The sequence below is a fragment of the Rhinopithecus roxellana genome, chromosome 20 (assembly GCF_007565055.1).
Source record: "Rhinopithecus roxellana isolate Shanxi Qingling chromosome 20, ASM756505v1, whole genome shotgun sequence".
NCBI classification, from domain to species: Eukaryota; Metazoa; Chordata; class Mammalia; order Primates; family Cercopithecidae; genus Rhinopithecus; species Rhinopithecus roxellana.
Genome location: NC_044568.1, coordinates 51,526,075 through 51,540,640, shown reverse-complemented (window position 1 = coordinate 51,540,640; position 14,566 = coordinate 51,526,075). Strand labels below are relative to the sequence as shown.

The following is a 14,566-nucleotide window of genomic DNA, read 5'->3' as shown; positions in this document are numbered from 1 at the left end:
CTCCACCTGCTGAATTAAGAGGTCTCCCGATACCATGGTAGGAGGAGAGCCTCCCATGAGAACCAACCAACTGGGAAAATCAGTGCTGCACTGTTATGAGACGAAGAAAAAACTTGCTGGGTATGGAGCCTCTGACACGTGGGGATTAGGGTTTGCAACGAGAAAACCATCCTCATAAGTGTGACTTGCCTGGTTTTGCCTCAGTGCACTTCTATGCACTACCCCATTTAATCTTTTTGTTTGTTTGTTTTAGATAGAGTCTCCCTCTGTTGCCCAAGCTGGAGTACAATGGTGTGATTTCGGCTCACTGCAATCTCTACCTCGCAGGTTCAAGTGGTTCTCCTGCCTCAGCCTCCAGAGTAGCTGGGATTACAGGTGTCCGCCACCACACCCAGCTGATTTTTTATATTTTTAGTAGAAACAGGGTTTCACCACATTGGGCAGGCTGGTTTTGAACTCCTGAACTCAGGTGATTCGCCCGCCTTGGTCTCCCAAAATGTTGGGATTACAGGCGTGAACCACTGCACCTGCCCTAATCTTCTTTAAATTCTGTATTTTATTACTGAAGTATGTTGCTCTACCTGCCCCACCCCACAATAAGAATCTCACCCAGGATCCCCATTCTTTTCCCTTATTCCCCCTTCCCCCTTGACACCCCTGCACAAGTGCTCCAGGAGTCCCTGACCACTGGCCGTTTGAAGTGTGTCCATTGGGTAGCAATGTGATAACTCTGAGGGCCTTTGTGGGGAAAATGGAGGGGGCTGAGGGAGTCCTGGGAGGGGCTTATTTGAGGGTCCTGGCCACTCCTTTGCAGACCAGCTTGATTTCCTCATCATGTGGACAGGTAGGGGCGAATTCTTCCCAGGCATAGGCACTACCCAAGCACCAATGCCATCCCTGGAAGGTCTCAAGGATGGGGAAGCCCTGGTACTTCTCACAGTCCACCTGGACTATGTGGAGCTTTGGCAACAGGCTGCAGTTAACCAGGGTGAGCTCATTGCCATCCAGAAACCTCTTCTGAGAGATGCCCTCATCTTCAGCACTGGTGTCATCCACTTCATCTGGGAAGGGGGGTGTCAAGTAACTGTATAAAACCTTCCGGGCTCTCAGGAGCCCCTTGTCCAGAGTATCATTGAGTCCTGCATTTGAACTTGATGTAGGCAGAAAAGTCAGCAAATACGTCCAGCCCAGCTGTGTTTGACTCAGGGTTTAGAGTTCTCAGCTTGGGGTACCTGGAAGGACACAGCAGTGCCTCCAGAAATTCTTCAATCTTTTGGGTGTCTATGTGTGCTTCCATGCCACAAAGCAGGAACAGGAGCTGCCCTTCTGGGTACAGCTTCCGCACTGTCACGGTCTACCTCTTGGTGTCAATGGTGGTGATGTGTGAAAGTGACTCCTTTGAGCCAAAGTACCGTGAATAGTCTCTAGAAGAAGGAGCAGTTCCTGGCCAAGTGAGGTGGCTCACGCCTATAATCCCAGCACTTCGGGAGGCCGAGGTGGGTGGATCACCTGAGGTTGCCCAGGCTGGAGTGCAATGGCATGACCTCAGATCTCCTAAGTCCTTCCTAAGACATCATGGACTGGCAAGTGTCTTCATAGTCCTTTGCTGTCTCTCCCAGAGAAGGAGGCAAATTATCCATTTAAGTGGAAGCAACAATCAAAGAAATAAATCAGTCGTATCCAATGACCTGGTGTTGAGTCTGATAGACACTGGGCAGAGAAGCAATGATGTTGCAACACAGGGAATAGACAGGGTTGGAAGTGGCCCCTCTGCTAATCAGCTATGTGACTTGGAGCAAGTGACTTAGCCTCTCTGTGTCTCCAGGACCTCATTTGTAAAATGAGGCTAGTAATGTCACCTGCCCAACACAATTGTTGGATAGTTTCTAACAAAGCTTTTTCCACTACCCCATGTAGCTAGCACATGAGAAGCCCTCAAACATTAGCTGTTACTTTATTTCACTATGTGGTGAGTCCAAGGCTACCCACATTTGCCAGTTCATCCCATGTCTGCCTAGTCTCTCTCTCTCTCTCTCTCTCTCTCTCTCTTTTTGTCCCTCCAAAGTATTTATCTCATTTCCTTGCTTCAGAATTCCATGGCCACACACTGACTCCCCTCCCCCCTCATTAAACCAGGCTTTCAGGAAAAGATCTAATATCAGTCAGATAATGTAAACCATCGAGACGCCTCGCCTGGGGAGCTTTGCTAGTTCAGCCTAAGCTTTCAGTGACGGTGCAAGCAACAGAACTTCCTGGGATAGGGATTTGGAGTCTGAGCTGGCAGGTGTGGGGCAGATGCAGAGGATGGAGAACCCCTCCAGCGATGCCCAGGTGGACGTCCTCTCCCACTCCCTGCCCGGATGCCCTGGACAATATATCCTTTAGGCATTTAGGTCTGAGTCACCAGATGGCAGGGATGGCTTCAGCCTTCTCTCTGAGCCAAACAGAAAGCCCATAATATCCACCCCAGCTTGGCTTTGTGGTTTTCTGTTTTGCTCATTCCCAAAACAAGGTCCTTAGGAGGATGGAGGTCTGGTCCTCCAGATGGAGGATGATCTCTGTAATTCCTGGGAAGGGTGGGGTAAAAGTGATTATCTCTGAAGCACCAGAGAAGGATGTGGACTGTAAGCAATAGGGGAGTGTGGGAGGAACACAAAACACTCTACCAGAAACTGCAGAAGGCCTCTGAATTGAGGATGATCTGAGGAGTCTTAGGTTCCTCCCACCTCCTCAACAGCAACTATTCATCCATTCATCCATCCATCCAATCTTCCTTTCATTAATCCTTCCTTTTACTCATACACCTATCATCCATCCGTCTCTCCATTCATCCATCTATCTATCAATCCATCCATCCATTTATCCATCCTTTCATCCGTTTATTCATCCATCCATTTATCCATCCATCCTTTCTTCTATCACCATCCATCCATCCATTCATCCACCATTCCATCCTTCTATTCACCCATCCATCCATTTATCCATCCTTCCATCCTTTTATTCATCCATCCATTTACCCACCTATCCTTTTTTCTGTTATCATCCATCCATCTGTCCATTTATCCATCCTTCTATTCATCCATTCTTCCTTTCTTCTACCATCCTCCATCCATTCATCCACCTTTCCTTCCTTCATTCCTTCCACTCACCTACCCATCTACCTATTTATTTGTTGACTACATCATTATCAAGGCATTAGATGTGGGCCAAGCACTATGCTAAGCACTGAGTCTATGATATTGAGCAGGAAGACACTGATGGCCTCCCCTACCCCAACTCAAGCTCATTGGCCAATGGAGCATTCACAAGGATAATGATTCAGATGTTGTCTTCTCTGGGCTCCCTTAAAAGTAGACCCTGGCCGGACACTGTGGCTCATGTCTATAATCCCAGCACTTTGGAAGGCCAAGGCGGGTGGATCATGTGAGGTCAGGAGTTCGAGACCAGCCTGACCAACATGGAGAAACCCTGTCTCCACTAAAAATACAAAATTAGCCAGGCGTGGTGGCACATGCCTGTCGTCTCAGCTACTCAGAAGGCTGAGGCAGGAGAATCATTTGAACCCAGGAGGTGGAGGTTGTGGTGAGCTGAGGTTATGCCATTGCACTCCAGCCTGGGCAACAAGAACAAAACTCCATCCCTTCCCCCGCAAAAAAGTAGATCCTGAGGCAAGGAATGCAAGCAGGGTGTTTGGAAAATGATCCCAGGAAATACTTGTAGGGGAGTGAAGAAGTGAGACAAGGAAGGGAAGGCTGTCAACAAAAGGTTCACTATCAAGAGGCTGAGCCCCGTGGGTACCTGGAGCTGTATCCTGCTGGAAAACTCTAGGAGGCTTGTAGAACATGCCTCAGAGTCATCCCAGCTGATGGATGGGAGAGGTAGGATAGCTCTTCTCTGACTGTGGTCACCAGTGGTTGAGGGATGCTTCAGCAGAACCTGAGCATCCCTGGGGCCCAGGGGAGCAGAGCCAGATCCCTATTCAAAGGAGCTGCACATAGGATAGGGGCAGGGACAACACACAGGGGGAAAGAGTGAGTGAGCATCTCAACATTTTACACAACCTTTTGCATCTTTTAATGTCTGTGCAGGCACAGAAATATTTTGAAAGGGTGAGCAAGGACACGACAAAGTACAGTGAGGCTGCTGTGTGAGCTCAACATACACAGGTGAACAGCCATGCCCAATGCAAGCACAATGCAACTGGAAGACGCATTAAAGCACGGTACAGAATAACACAGCATTACGGTACTTGCAAAGCATCTGGGAATCACTCTCACAAGGAAAGTGCAGAACTTTTATGGAGAAATGGAAAACGTTATTAAGATGTGAAAGAAACCTGAACCAATGAAAAGCAATCCTGTTTGTGGGTGGAATGACTGAACTGTACGGATCTGCCATTTCCCTTTGAGTTTAACCTTCGCATCCCAGGAAGCAGCCGCCAAATCCAAACAGAACCCTTGAAGGATTTGACATGCTGATTTTCTAAAATGCACATGAAAGAATAAACTTCTACAGACAGCTATGATTAATTCGAAAAAATGTAAAATGTGATCTTTACCTTCCAATCCATTAGCGTTTTTGATGCCAACATCCCAGGATATATTTTACATACTTTTTTTTTACATTTTATAGAAACCTTTAAATTTTAATGATAATTGTTTAAAAGTCTCATGATAATTCAAGTGGCTTTAATCTAATTTCCCTAACATGTCCCATTGCCTGACATTTCCATGGTTTCCAGTTTTTTAAATCATATTTTTTAAAACCTCATGGAGAAATTTCTCGATATCAGAAACAGCTGTCATGCTCTGAATCCTGGCTTTGCTTTTATTTTAGGGGCCCCGGTAAATTTTGGTATCATCCTATTTCCCTTTGACTTTGGGAGATGTCAGAGCTGTCAGTGTGACTCTGGGAGAACTCAGAGCTGATCTGTGGCCAGTGCCTGAGACCCCCACACTGGACATTTCTTGTTGCAACCTCACTGCAGGGGCCTTTGTCACCCCTGCCCTCATCTGTCTTGGCTTAATGTTCACCAGATGTAAATCACTGTAGGAAGATTTGCGCAAATTGCCAGTGGGCACCATGCTGAGGTCCTTGCCTCACTTCTGCAATCCCCACTGTAGCCCAGAGGTGGCTGTTATTACCATCCTTGTTCTAATCGGATGACAAGTGGAAGCTCAGAGAGATGAGGTGACCTCCCAAAGTCACACTGTGAGCGACTGACAGCTGGGCTTTAAACCTGGTGTATGTGATTCCAAATGCATGTCCTTTCTAGTATGTTCTGCTACAGTGCCCAAATCTTTGCAAACCCCTTTATAGCCCTTTGGAAGCTGGAGCCGTGAAACTCATGCAAACTACAGCACATGCCTAGTCTTACTTATAGTGCCGTGAGCATCCTAACGTGTAGATTATAGCCTGGCATTTGTCCCTTGGTCAAAAATGTAGCTTTAAGTTTGTACCAGTCATGATGAAATGAACTTTCCCCCAGGTCAACGGATTCCCCAGCCAACACCACCTGCCCGCTGCCCTGGCTGTGATCTCGAGGCAGCGTTCTCCAGGGTTCCTTGACAAAGCAGCGGCACTGACAACAAGTGCAGTGGGAAAGGTCCTCCTCCCCCAGGTGAGCAGAGAGAAGGGCTGAGAGTGATATTGCTGCAGAAGACATGGTGGACAGGACTGGAGACGCCTGGGAAGACCACCTACTGCAGGGGGGCTGGGTCCAGTGCAGCCCCCCCACTTACTGCCTTGCTGGGAGGAGAAGGCACCTGGCCCTAGGGTGGCAGCATCGCCTGGCCTAGGGGAGCTACCTGGGAAACAGCCCAGCCCTGCCGTCACTGCCGTGCAACAATATGCCTGTGCCTCTCCTGTGTGGCTAGTGCGGGGGTCGTGAATAAGTCATTATGCCCCACCTAGAAGACCATCATGGGGCTGGGCAGCCAGCCTCAGGGTCCCCACTCCTTGCAGATGTGGGAGTGCCACCCTCTCTGCAGCAGAACCGTGGCTCCTAACGGGAAGGGGAGGTATTTACGAGGGGCGAAGTCCGACTGTTGGCCGCCAGCCAGCTCACATCCTTTGCAGAAGGCAAGGTTTTTTTTTTTTCAGACTTTCATGTTCTATTGAGTATTTCTGATGCCGAGAAAAAAAAAAACAAAAGCAAAAATAATTATTTTAATAAATTAGTATGATTTAAATTAGAAGATGTGAATATCGTCTTACATGAGCTCCTTACAGAGGCAAAAGTAAAACATATTTTCCCTGGACAGATAAGAGTCTGACTCCGCAAACCCGTGAGCCCTTTACGTCTGTTAAATCAGCCAGTGCTGCAGACGGCAGTGACCTCCAGAGCCGGCAGCTACCGTAGGGAATCTGGGAGCCTGTGACATCACCAGCAGGGGTGCAATTTCTTACGGTCCTTTGGGAAATGATTTAAAGATGTATATTAAGAATGACAAGAAAAAAAGTCATATACCTTAATTTAGGAAAATCTCGCTTTTAGAAATATAGTCAAAGGAAATGAGCAAACAAGACTTTAAAAGTTCTATGCGTGAAAATGTTCCCACCAATGGTTTTAGGTTAGAGAAGAGAGAGACGCCCAGAAACCAGCAGCTAGGGTGTTACATCATCAACACCAACATGGTGAGTTATTACATGGCCTTTAAAATAGAAAATGAGAGAACCAAGCCATGCATATATATGTGTGTGTGTATATATGTGTGTGTGTGTATACACACACATACACACGTATGTATATATTGAAACAGGGTTTCACTCTGTCACCCAGACTAGGGCAATCATGGCCCACTGCAGGCTCAAAAGATCCTCCCATCTCAGCCTCCCAAATTGATGGGAATACAGGTGTGTGCCACCATGCCCAGCTAATCTTTTAAATTTTTGTAGAGATGGGGTCTCACTATGTTGCCCAGGCTGGCCTCAAACTCCTGGGCTCAAACAATCCTCCCACCTTAGCCTCCCAAAGTGCCAGAATTACAGGCATGAGCCACCATACCCAGCCCATGCTTATAATTTACTAAGTGAAGAAGCATATTGCATTAAAACAATAAAAAAGAATCCCAAGAGCATGTACAAAGAATATAGGGAAACATAGACAATTCTATAGGAAAAGCTGGCCAACAGAGCTAACATGGTTATGAGGCAAGTATCGTTTCCAAATTTAGAGGCCTGGGGGGGAAGGTAAGGTTGTTTCTGTGATTTAAAATACTGAATAAATTAAATAAAACTAGCACAGCCAAGTGGACAGGTAGAGGATGGTTGGAAGAAAGGGCCCCTCCAGCCCCAGGTACCCCATGGCTTGCCAAGCCCAGCAGTCTTAGCGTTTATTCCCTGTGCTCTTACTAAGCGTTCGATGCCAGGTTGACCTGCGCATGGTGGCTGCAGCATCTACATGCACAGCTCAGAAGTGAGATCGCAGCTCCAAGGTCCAGTGTGCCTGAGCTCAAACCCCACCCAGCACTTCCCAGCTGCGTGCTCTTGGGACAGGACTGGCTTCCATCTCCTCTCTCAGCCCCTCTCTCTCATTGATAACCTCCATCCGGGACATACCATGTTCCTGTAAGTGATAGCTAATTCCATTACCCAAATATGAGCTGTCTGACTTGAGGCCTTTCCAATAAAAGTGCATTAGCAACTCCCAACCTTAACACTTTACTATACTTTTGGGGAAAAAGTTAAATGTGAAAAAAACAAAACAAAAGAAAACAAAACAAAAAACCTTAGTTTTGGATGGTGAGTATCTACTTGCCTGGAGGTGGCGGTTGGGGTGGCTGTCAGGACCCCTCAAGTCTCCTGAAAGTCTACAACCCTGCAATCCTTGCTCTTTGCCACGGCTCTGCCCAGAGTAGGAGGCATTCCAGAACTCAAGGCTGAGCTGTCTTTTAGCTTTTCATCAGCGTGAGATGCCTTTGGCCTCCAATCAATTGTATGTCTCACTTGAATGTAAAAGCACATGGCTTCCCTCTTCTCTTTTAACAACTCACATGCATTGTTTGACTTTCAGGCCTCCATCCTCTAAAACCCCATGTTGGGTGCCCATAAAAATGCATAGGTCCTGGCTTTCCTGTTTTCCAGGCACCGGCTCACTCAGGAAATGCATCAGCACATTGGTTTTCACTCCAGTTCCCAGGCGGACGATGGAAACTCACATCGTTTCTGAGTTTGTAGCTCTGGCTTGCTGCTGGCTAGAACTCTACTCTCTGAAGATGAGTCTCAAACAATGGAGCTGTCCAGTCAATTATCCGAAGCCAATGGCAGCCCATCATCTGTTCCTTGGCCCATGTGCTCAAACAGCAAATACCTATTAAGTGTGTGCCATGTACCTTCAGTGAGGTGAGGTTTTGTGAGGGAGTATTTCAGCCAACTAGTGCTGTGTAACAAATCACCCCAAAATGGAGTGCTTAAAACACAGTCGTTTTATGATCTCGTGTACCAGTTTGCTAGAATTATGGGAACAAAGTACTGCGAGATGAGTGACTTAAACAACAGAAATTTATTCTTTCACCTTCTGGAGGCCAGAAGTCCAAGAGCAAGGTGACTGCAGGGCTGGTTCTTTCCAGGGCTGCAAGGGAGGCTCCACTCCAGGCCTCTCTCCAGTTTTGGTGGTTGTGGGCAATCCTTGACGTTCCATGGCTTATAGATCCACCCCACCCACCCCCCACCAATCTCAGCCTACATCTTTACATGGCATTCTCCTTGTGTCTTCTGGTGCCTCTGTGCCCAATTTTCCTCTTCTTATAAGGACACCAGTCATATTGGATTAGGGCCCACCCTAATGACCTAATTTCAACCTGATTATCTCTGTAAAAACCTTATTACTGAACACCATCACCTTCTGCAGTCCTAGGAGTTAGGGCTCCAACATATCTTTTTTGGGAGGACACAAAATTCAACCTGTGGCATCTCCCATGGGTTCTGTGGTCAGGATCTCAGGAAGGGCTCAGCTAGGTGGTTCTGGCTCACAACCTCTCACGGTTGCAGACAACGGTGGACTGGAAACAAGAGACGGACAAGGACAAGGGTACAGCTGCAGCATCTGGAGGTGTGCTGGGCTGCTCTCTTCATGTAGCCCCAAACCCTTTCCACATGGTCTCTCTGTGTGGGCTGTTTGGGCCTCCTTGCAGCATGGTGGTCTCCAAGCATTGAGGCTGCTCACTGCCAGCCAAGAGCTTCGAGAGACAGTCTCACAGGGAGTCACCGGGAAGCTGCTTTGTTTTCTTTTGGCCTAGCTTGGGAGGTCACATAGCATTATTTCTGCCATCCTCTGGTGGTCCAAACAGTCACAAACACTTGCTGAATTTCAGGAACAGGGACATCAACCACACCTGTTAATGTGAAGACTGTCAGAGTCATATGTGGGATGTGAAATATTGTTGCAGACATCTTTGGAAGATGGCTCCGTCTAGTTGGCCACAATGAGACAGAGCAGTAAGCAGACACATTGCATTGCAGTACAATGGCTACAAATGTCCAGGTAAGGATGGCTCCCAGGAAAACAGAGACTAGGCCCCTAGACCAGGGAGGAACCCAGGAAGGCTTCCTAGAGGAGGAGAGGCAGGGATCTGAAAGGTGGGTAAGCAGCAGTTGGCTGGACAGGGTGGGACTGTGGGGGGTGGTCTCAGCAGAGGGAGCCATCCGTGCCATGCTCAAGAGGCGGGAGAAGGGGTGCACATTCTGCAAGAGGCTGGAATTCCACTGGGCAACAGCATCCAACCAGTCCCCGCCACAGTATCTTAGGTTTCTTAAACTCTCAGTCCACTGCATTACAACCTTTAATAACTACAGTAGTTTCTACTTTATACAATGAACCAGACTAATAAGTTGTATAAGCTTCCATGGCTGGGGTCCCCGGTTTCTTCATGTAATTCCACAGGACTCCTATCCTGAAATGGACTCTGTGTCTAGATCATGGATCCATAAACGTTTTCTGCAAAAGGTCCCATAGTAAATAGTTTAGTCTTTGGGGGACTCACAGTCACTGACACAATTACTCAACTCTTCCATTGTAGCAGAAAAGTAGCCAGAGACAAGATGTAAATAAATGCGCATGGCTATGTTCCAATAAAACTTTATTTACAGAAACAGGTGGTAGGCTGGATTGGGCCTGTATTTTGCCAGTCCCCGGTCCAGACTGAAGTTTGTTCTGGTGAGAATTTGAGTCCCTGCTTCTGCCACTTACTCTGAACATGCCATTTAACCTCTCTGAAGCTGGTTCCTCTTCTGCAAAATATTCTGGGTTTAGCGAGTCGCCATACTGTCTCTGTCACAGCTACTCAACTCTGCCATCATAAAGTTGGGCTAAACCCCTTCATCACCCAGGGTGGGAGCAAACAAGATGAAAAGTGTGAACATTGTGCAGCACTAGGATTTCGAGATGCGGACGTGGCTATAAAGTGTATACACTTTAGGGGCAGTGCACACTTTCTAGTTAGGACCTCGAGCTACACATCCCTGAGGCTCAGGTTCCTCTAGCATAAAACAGGAATGAGAACACTGACCACATGACATTGCAGGAGGAGTCAGTGAGAGTGCATGGTCCCAGATTATTGGGGGATGATTCCCTAAGGCCACCCATGGGGGTCACAGCAGACACCTTGTTTGGGGGAGTCAACTAGGTGCTGGGAAGTCCATTGGAAGATGTATGAACCATCTCACTAAGTGGGGGTGGAGGGGGTTGAGCTTGGACTTGCTGGGCAACCCCTCTGGGCAGATCTATAATTCTTTGAGGACTCAGTCTCCGTTTATCTAATTTCCTTGGTTCTAAGATGCATATTGATCACCTTTTAACCTTTTTGAAATCCAAGTGCCTCTACCCATCAATACTTGCATTTAATGCGATCACGTTTCTTCACCTTCACCACAATAAAAGTAGTTATCAAACTGATGGAAAAACAGAGATATGGAGGTATACTGACCCCAGATCTAACAGGGATATCATGCTCGAGGTAGCCCCACGTCTGGGCTGTCCGACTGTGGTTGCTGGCTGAGGATAGAGGCCCCCAGACCCTGAGGCCCCTCTGTGCTTGTTTCACCCCATGGTCAGAGTTCGGGATCAGGCTGTGGCTAAGGAGGAGGGACGGATGCTGGGCGGTGAGGAGCCTTCACACCCTTCACACCCAGACACTCGCTTCCTCCACGGGGCAGGCGCTTCCTCGCTTTGAGCACACAGACCTCCCCCTCCTCTGCTAAGGAAGACAGGGTGCCAACCCCCGCGTGGAGAATGGGACATTCCTTTAAAGCAAGCCAGCTGCTTTACAGCTCTGCTTTGGAGGCTCAAAAACATAAAGGCTCCAGAATCAAAGGCTTCCTGTTATAAATTCACTTCTACACCTCAGGTACTTGGTGGGTCGGGGAGGGAAAAACAAGATTTAGTGAAAATTGCTTGAAAATGCTCTATAAATACCCTTCTTCTGGGAGGAGAACCGGTGGGCTGGTCTCAGAGGACGGGTGGAAAACGGCTTTCTGTTTGCCTAAGATGTTTGGAAGGCATTTTGTACTTTCTGACATTAATATTTTTGTTGTTCTAAAATCTTCAGTGCCTTCAAACTTTAATTTGGGGACTTATTGAGAACTATGTGCATGAAAATAAATTTAAAATGTATAATGGATCTTTATAATCGACAACCTCATCTTAAAGATGAGAGAAACCGGCCGGGCAGGGTGGCTCATGCTTGTAATCCCAGCACTTTGGGAGGCTGAGGCGGGTGGATCATGAGGTCAGGAGTTCAAGACCAGCCTGGCCAAGATGGTGAAACCCCATCTCTACTAAAAATACAAAAAAAATTAGCCGGGTGTGGTGGCAGGCCCCTGTAATCCCAGCTACTCTGGAGGCTGAGGCAGAGAATTGCTTAAACCTGGAGGGGCGGAGGTTGCGGTGAGCCAAGATTGTGCTACTGCATTCCAGCCTGGGTGACAGAGCGCGACTCCGTCTCAAAAAAATAGATAAATAAATCAAGATGAGAGAAACAAGACCCAAGATGCTGAAGAGCAGGCTTCGGCCACCACCTGGGCACAGACAAGACAAGATGATCTAGAGATTCTCCTCAAAGGCTCCAGAAAATAGAGCCGGGCTTGTGGGCACAGCAGGACAGCGCTGATTACAGAACCAAAGCAGGACAGCACTGATTACAGAAGCGATGCATATTGATTGGAGAAAATTCAGAAAATTCCTAAGAGCCCAAAGAGGAAAATCAAAACTGCCTGGGACCCAGCATCTACAGACAAGCCCTATGGGGTTCGACCTCTGCTCTTTTTTCTGGGCCTGGATTGATCTAGATGATGATACAGAACTAGACACAGATGGAGGTTGTATCGATGGCTCACACCTCTGACTGTACTTGCAGCACAGGTTCTCAATCTCCACCCAGCTCCGGCCCCAAATCCCTCTGCTCCTCACCTAAGGGTGTCTCCTGACCAGGGGAATCTGATCAGCCCACACACAGGACAGTCCAGCAGAGGCAGGGACTGGATACCCCTGAGGGCAGCTCTCATCCCTGCAGTGAGGAGTCAGTGAGTAAAAACCTGAAGTAGTCACTGTCAGTACTCCCTGTCCCAATTCCTCTCAGCCTTACCTCTTCTGTGAACAGGGGACCAATCTCCAACTCCAGCTCCTGCATTTCATGGCTTGTGGGCTCTCTCTACCTCCAGATACCCCATTCCCACCAGTGAAACAGACCAGAAATAGCAAGGAACTAACATCCACTCCCAGAAGGTGACCTCAAACATTGATTCATAGGAGCTGGGGTATCAATACCCCAACTCCCTTCCCCACCAGGTGGGATAATTCTGTTCTGGGAGGCTCCCAGAATTTCCCAGCAGGATTAAGCCACAGCCACCCATAGACATAACCTGCTCCATACAAACCCTTTATGGGCTGCTGTCCCTGGTCTTTTGCACACCAATCTCCAACATGCATTGCTTCTGTAATCAGGGCTGTCCTGCTGTGCCCATGAGCCTTGTATCTGGACCACCTCCTAAATATTCTCTCTGCATCTCAGGGCCAGTTTCTGGGGGACCCCAAACTGACAGAAAACCTGTAGTGAGACAAGGCTGGGGCATGTTTCCCAGGTTCCCCCCAGAGCTTTCCGGTGGGACTAAGTTCCTGTGGCCCACTGTGTTCATCCTCTTGTCAATGCTCCTGCCTCAGCTTGTCCCCTGTCATGCCTCACTTACCCCACTGCATCACTCAGGATCACATCGCAAATAACTCCCTGCACCAAGTCCCTGTGGGATCTGCTCTGAGGGGAATTCAAACTTAGATGGATATTTATATAAATAGAAATAGATGGATATAGATGCTAAGATGGATACGGATACAGACACAGCTATCAATGGATAAGATATAGACATAGATACAGACATGGATAGATAGATATGGACATAGGTACAGGCAGAGATGGATGATGTAGACAGAGATAGAGATACAGATACGGATGGATGTAAATATAGACAGATACAGATATGGATAGAGATGAATATAGATAAGGCATAGATGGATGATGTAGACAGATAGAGATACAGGCATGGATGGATATAGATATAGACAGATACAGATCTGGATAGATAGAGATGGATATAGGTGTAGGCATAGATGGATGATGTAGACAGAGATGGAGATACAGGCGTGGATGATATAAATATAGACAGATACAGATATGGGTAGATGGATATGAATCTAGGCACAGGCATAGATGGATGATATAGTTTGAGAGAGATACAGGTATAGTTGGATGTAGACATAGATACAAGTTCATGGACACAAGTGGATTTGGATATGAACATAGAGCGATATATGGTAGTACCAATTGTTTTCAGCTGATGTTCATCCTAATTGGTCCATGCCCACATCTGTTGTTAAATACGTTTAATCTCTCCCTTGGGTGTGTCTATAACGAGATACACAGATGAGCTCTCTGGGTTTCTGGAGCCCTGATGTCTGAGCAGGAGCCCAGCCCTGCTACCCCCAATGTCCTTAAGTGAGCCTCTTCATCTGTTTTCCTTGGCACATCACCTATTAAATGACTGGGGACCTCACCAATCATTTATAGTCATATCTATGTCTACATCCTAAGTTTCTTGCATGTATAAAGTCCTTAAATCTACCAGACTCCCTTGTGGATTTAAGGACTTCATATGTGGAAGAAACCTTAGGACCTGACTGACCTACAGCAAGTGCTCAATAAATGTTAACTATTTTCATTGTTGTTACTACTCCTCTGTAGTTGTGATAAATGTAGCCCTCATTAAATCCAGACCAACCACCAATTTAGTGACCACCCCAGCCAACTCCAAAAACACTCAACAGAAGAATGAAAATTCATCCAGATTGTGAAAGAAACATCCACTTTACAGCTAGTGCTCCTGAGGCTCTGTGAAGGATGTTGCACATACAAAATTCAGGGTTAAGCAGGACGAAAACCTCATCTTGGTGGCTGCAGGTTTCAGTCCCTGCCTTCATTCTGCCCCTCGCAGGATTTGCATGGCTGTGGATTCTTTTTCCATCTCTAAACCTGGGACTTCATTTCCTATTCGATTGTTGGTTCCTGAAACTCAACAC

At 47.3% G+C, this 14,566-nt stretch overlaps 1 pseudogene; it reads right to left on the bottom strand.

Moving 5' to 3' along the window:
• Positions 1 to 783: 783 nt before the first annotated feature.
• Positions 784 to 14,566, bottom strand: part of LOC104656014 — a 29,758-nt pseudogene continuing 15,975 nt past the window's right edge.